Genomic DNA, 7,089 nt, shown 5'->3' with positions numbered 1-7,089 from the left:
AAAAATTCTCTGTATGATATTATTTTGTGTGTTAAAATATTAATTCTGCCTACTATTATCAAGCATTATTCGATAGGAATCCAGAGATAGCACTTTCCGTCCTGTCTGTTGTATATTCATAAGTCTCTCTCTCTCTCTCTCTCTCTCTCTATATATATATATATATATATATATATATATATATATATATATATATATATATATATATATATATATATATATATATATATATATATATATATATATATATATATATATATATATATATATATATATATATATATGAAACCAACATAAAATGCACTCACTACAAAACAGGCTTAATTTGTTTTAGTTTTGTTTTTTGTTGGGGTTTTTTCTGCTGTTTTTTTATTATCAAGCAATAATAGACCGAATAATACATTGCAAACTTCACACTTTTCATTCACAAAAAGATGACAAATGATATTTAAGTACATAAATACACAACACAGGATGTATAAACTGCAATCCATCAATAATAGGTACATATAGCTCCGATTATGTTATCAATTGCCATTTACTGGAGAAAAAAAGAGCAAAAATAAACTATGCGCTAAGGAGTAGACTTTCGCAATCTTTTCATCTTTACGTAAATCAATGAAGTTACGAAATCAAACGATTTATCTTTAAATTTCCCATGCTTCTAATTATTTTAGATATTACATTACGCTGAACAGTTTGAATAATTCTGCATGTAAGTGTAGTAATGTCGTTCACGTAAGTAATGGCATAGATAAATGTTTATTTAATCTATCTTTTTATGAGGCGCGTTCATAGTTGTAAGGTACATTAAAATATGAATATATGTTAGATAATAGTCATATTGACAAGTTTAAAAAAAATATAAGAGGAAAATAAAGAGGGGGGGGGGACTTTGCCACGGAAATCTCGTATTGATAAGATTTTGTTTACAATCCAGACACAGCATAAAAGGCAGGGAGTCATGTCGAGATACAAAGCAATTTTTTTTAAATGCCCCGCGTTTGGAGAAAATTTAACCCATGTTTAATTCCCAAAAGACATTCTACAATGTAAATTATCTAAAATACCAAACGTAGCTATAAATCAATTTCAGCTTCACTTCAAAAAATAGTCTGCGGAATTATTTTCTTTAAAGGAGAAAGTTGAAGTGGATGGATTTACGATGTGTCTATTGAATTTGCAGAGGAATCGAATTTGTTTGAAATCTAAGGACAAAAACTTATATTTTTGCAACATTAATATAGATTATCGCAGAGAGCAGCAGCGGCTTTGTTTGTAATGCAGATTTAGAAGAATTACATATTGTTACTTTGTTTTTTTTTTACGATGGGGAACATGCGGGCGGACTTGAACGTTCACATTTTAAGTATTTTAAGGACTATTAGAGGAGAAAACATCGTTTTGTTAAAATACATCCAAATGAATATTAAAAATCTTGTCCGCATGTTAGAAAGAGAACGTATCTTCGAATTATGACAAGTATGTGCTTAAATTATCACTTTAAGTTCAATGCATCAATAATTTCTAGCATTAATATCTAGCATTAAATGAACGCATAAAATAGAGAGTTTGAATGCAATGTAAATGAATGAGCTTTCGGCATAAATTTAAATGTTTTAATTGCTTTTAGTCTGTGAACTATGTCCTGAAATTTGCTCGGAAGTAGTGTCTATTTGTTAAGCAGTGCAAGAAAAAGGGACACTTACTGGTCCCAAACCAATGTTCCATTTGAGAAGCAAGGAAAACTCAATTTGCCTGTGACTGCAGAATAAGTCCATTCATATGTCCCATATAACTTTTTTAAAATTCAAACCTAAAGGATAAATATGTATCTGGAATGTAGATAGACCAATGATGTAACTGCATAGTAAATATATAGGCCTATAGACCAAACTATATATATAGTTCTCTCTCTCTCTCTCTCTCTCTCTCTATATATATATATATATATATATATATATATATAGTTCTCTCTCTCTCTCTCTCTCTCTCTCTCTCTCTCTCTATATATATATATATATATATATATATATAGAGAGAGAGAAAGAGAGAGAGAGAACTATATATGTGTTATATATATATATATATATATATATATATATATATATATATATATATATATATATATATATATATATATATATATATATATATATATATATATATATATATATATATATAATGAGGCACAATAAGATGTTTTAGTGCGTAACAAAAGAACATCATATCTATTGCATGTGATATAAATGAAAGTGATCATTATTTCATTTTTCGAATTTGATGATATACAAGTATATATTGCACAGTAATCACACAAACGAATTTAAGGGGAACCCTAGAACCTGCATGGAGCAATTTTTTTATATTGTTTTATATTGTTCTAGAATCTTATGTAGCAAAAGTTGTTGATAAAACGATTTCTCTAATATTTAAGGCTTTTATAGTAAATATTGCTAAATTAGTCATCATAATTTTGCTAGTATCATTTTGTATAAAAGACCTAAATTTTTCTAAAGTTGGATTTTTATATACAAAGGTGGGTAAATATTTTCTTCGTATTTCTGCACATAAGCAGTAATAAAATGGAATTCATTTTCGATGCTAAGGTTAAATATTTGACACAATCAATCCTCATAGCAAATACTTTCATATCTTCCCGTGTTACCTCTGATTTGCAAGTTACACACTCTAAGCATAGTGATTATATAACAAAAATAAATATCTCCCAACAATTCTAGATATCTTTGACAAGTGATTTCTACTTCCAGTGACCTATAGAAACGCAGTCTTTCCATCGACCTAATCTCATCCTGCAACTTTTGCCTAAAAATATATACACATCTCTGGCTGAACAATGTAAGAAATGTATTTTCATCATTGACGCCCTGAGTACACCAAACATTACCAAATCCGAATGTAAAAAGAAGTTTCTTTTTATAACATTTTTAGCCCAGCAGTAACAATACCCCCCCCCCCCCATCGTAACTGTAAATTGTAGCATTGTTTAGGATATCTGTCTTCCGGCATTTTTAGTATTCTTAGCCAATATTTCAAAATACGTTTATATCTTATACACTGTATTCTTCCTAGTTCGTTATATACCAGTACATCTGGAGTAGACTTAGATGTACCGAGAATATATTTACAAAAGTACAAATTAACTTTTTCAATATCATTGGCATCGTAAAACCCCCAAACGTCAGCCCCGTGGTTAAGGATGGGAGCTATCCAAAGACGAAGCATTCCAGTTACGTGTAATCTGCCAAATGTCGAAAGACTTTGCTTTATTATATGCATAGCCTGTAGCGCCTGCAAGGAAAGAGTTTTCTGACACATATAGCAAGAGTTTTGTAAGAAAATATGCATCATAAATACTTAAAATATATTTCAATCTTGACCTCTGTATGGCCATAGTGTCACTTTTCATAACTTGTGAGATTGCCACCTCTGCGAAATACAACCACTCTTGTTTTGCTGTATATTTCCCATTAATATCTTGTAATGTGATACATTATGGATTGTGGTGAAAAATTTCTTGATTTCTTGAGCACACGTGAAAAATACTATTAGCCATATAACAAAACATACGATTCTGTTCAAAAAGGTTTTGAGCCTGTGCGAACAATTCACAGATTGATATGCCTCAATGGACGAATCGTTGAATGGACGGATGGATGAATGGATGAATGGACGGATGGACGGATGGATTGTTAGATGCTGATATATGCACAGATCGTACAGCGTTATACACGTTTTTCATTATATTTGATGATGTCTGAAAGGACAATGCATAATGAGCAAATGTTTTTTTTTCATTGTCACTTTTTCGTTGTTTTCATCAAATTCCTGCTTAATCGTATTTTCAAAATATTGCTGGAATTAAAAAAAATTCCACGCTGAAGGTACGAATTACAGAACAAGTCCTTAAAACATTATTGATTATTATTTATTTATATTTTATTATCGTTTGTGATGTTTCTACTGAATGCCAAAGTAATGTCATTAAAATTATGATGTTATTCCTTTCTTGTTGATAAAAGTAAAGACTTTTCAGCAAAAATATTTGGGGTCGTATTGAAAAATATCCAATTGGTCTTTTGAAGTAGACCAAAAAAGAAAGAGTTACTTCCCTTCAACTGAATCGTTCGTCAAGTCACATGAAATTCTAGCCTCTCTGTGTGTGTGTGTGTGTGTGTGTGTGTGAGAGAGAGAGACAGAGAGAGAGAGAGAGAGAGAGCTGTAACTTGTCCGTGCAGCAGTGTTTATTAAATAAAACGCTTTTCTTAAGTTGTATTCAATTTAGGGAGTGGGGTTGGGGGCAATTTCAGGGGGTTAAAATGCACCATAAAAGTACAATATGCAGTTGAGGTAGGTTTTGTTTTTCTCTTCACCAATCTTCTACGGTCACCTTTGCATGTCAACCAAGCTGAATCATAGTCTGTGATATGAAACCAGTCTCGTGTTCCTTAGGAGAAGTGGTACAACAGTATATATGAACAAATGCACTAACGCACGAACGAACGTTTATTACTTAATAATAACATTTTTTACGGCACAAAATTGAGATAACAATTCCATTCTCATCCCGGTTTAATGAACTGTCCAGATCGTAGGAAAGGGGATAGATACCTAGGTACATAAGTAAGTAGGTTGTCATTAAAAGACCAAAGTTATGTTGATACAATTCCTTATCTGGAGGAATCGTGCCCTGATGTTTCACAACAAAAGTCGTATATAAATATTTCCATCTGTAAAAGATAACTTTGCAACAATGCAGTAAACATACACTCCAAAAAATTACACAAGAAGTATTCATGGCGCAGTATAATATTTTTACGCTGTCACGTTCATATCCTACTGGGTGAAAATGATAAGACAACACTAAACCTTAAAATAACAAAATAACTAGCACATTATAATTGTTTTTATAATAATTCCATTATATCACCCGACAACACTAGAATAAAGAAAACTCGCTATATTTCTACTCTTTCGTTAATATCAACAGATTAAGATGTAAGGTTAGCACAACAACAAAAAATGACGTATCACTAAAGGTCGCTGTTTATGCGCAATCTTTTACGTGATCCATGTGTAGTACCACAGACATTCCCCAAGCATAATAACAAAATATCTTCTGCTAGTCGTGTGCGTCAGATATTTTGTATAGTCGTTTGCGTCAGTCACTTTGCATAGTTGAATGCATCCGTGATTCTGCATTGCCATATGCGTCAGTCACTTTGCAGAATCATATGCGTCAGTCACACTGCAGTCATATGCGTCAGTCACTTTGCACAGCCAAATGTGTAATTCACTCTGCACAGCCAAATTTGTCATTCACTTTGCATAAGCATATGCGTCAGTCACTTTGCATATTGCCTACTACACCGTCCTTTACATCATCATATTGCATAATGTAAATCTATACCGTGTCTACTACACTTCAGCAAAACGTTTTAGAGCAGTTCGTCACACAAACTAAGGACCCAAGCTCATTGACAATGTCAATGCATGTTCAAGACAATATTTTGTCTAACTTATTTACCTATCCCTCTCACGATGCACTTGTTAATTCTCTCTGCAATTATTAAATCATGTTTCAAGGAAATTATTTTAAATCTGAACGAGAAGTTCATTATACAATAATGTATCCTAAGATGCAAATTACGGACGGACGAAAGAACGGACAAGTGCAATCAATTGTTCCTCTCCCAAACCGGGAATTTGTTTTTTGTTGTTCTTGGTTGTTTGTTTTTTTTTATAGTTGGTTTTCTTTTGCTTGGGTGTGAAAAACATTTATCAAGAAGTATCAACCACAGTATATGCTCCTAATCGATTTCATTTGTTGTACAAGTTTTCATAAATAGAGAGGACTGGACGGAAGCTTTACTGGGTGCATTATCATTGATAATGGATAGTGGGATATATTACTTTGAACTGGCTATTGACATTCTAGAGCTATAAAGACTTGCTAGTTTCAAGGATTTAGTAGGTGACAAAAATGACGATTAATAATGAAATTATTTCGCATCATTTGCAGAAAGGTTCAATGTTTCTTTTTTATGTAAATATGTATGTATGTATGTATGTATGTATGTATGTATGTATGTATGTACGTGTATGTGTGTGTGTATGCATGTATGTGTGTGTGTGTATGCATGCATGTATGTATGTATGTATGTATGTATGTATGTATGTATGTATGTATGTATGTATGTATGTATGTACGTGTATGTGTGTGTGTGTATGCATGTATGTATGTATGTATGTATGTATGTATGTATGTATCTCTCGCAAACTTCTTCTCCCTGTGGGACATTTTAAATTGTTAAAAAAATTAATTCATTTACCGTCTATCAGCGCAACTATGTGTAGTTATAGATTACATTTTATCGAACAATATTCTCGTTTATATTCTGGAAGTTACGTGGTTACTGAATCACAGAAAACATTTCAAAACACTGTAACAATACCAATCCACTTTCCGTTCCACGCACTTCTGTTGGTGGATTAGGTTCCCTTATTCGCCATCTTGACGCCTCTTAATGCAGGTCAGAAGGAGCCCCTCCTACCAGTAATACGAAGGAACATTTTTCAGTTAATTGTTTCTTTACACTTCGAGATAAAAGGACGTTCAAACTGCATTGGGACAGCGTCAATAACATTTCAATATATACGTTCATCACTGAATTACAGACCAGTTTCTCCTTGCACCAAGGTATGTCCATCGATAGTTTTTTTGTCTTAGTTTTATACTGTTCTTGAAAATATATATAATGATTATTATAAATAGGTTCGTATGCCATTATATTCTTGTGAAAGTTTTTCGTTTGATACAATACCAACGTCTTATACAATATATCATCTTTAGGGCAATGCTATTTGTTTATTTACTTATTTATTTATTTGTTTTCTATCTATTTATATAGCAATTCACAATGCTGTTGTTGTTGTTGTGTGGGTTTAACGCCATTTTTCAGCACACGATAGGCTATACATGGCGGCCAGTATTAATGGTGGAGGAAGAACCCGGGAAAACCCTGGAAAGAACCACCGACCCACGAGACCCACGAGAAGCTACTGGCA

The sequence above is a fragment of the Sinohyriopsis cumingii genome, chromosome 2 (genome assembly GCF_028554795.1).
Source record: "Sinohyriopsis cumingii isolate HCF-2022 chromosome 2, ASM2855479v2, whole genome shotgun sequence".
NCBI lineage: Eukaryota > Metazoa > Mollusca > Bivalvia > Unionida > Unionidae > Sinohyriopsis > Sinohyriopsis cumingii.
This window is presented reverse-complemented; position numbering follows the sequence as displayed.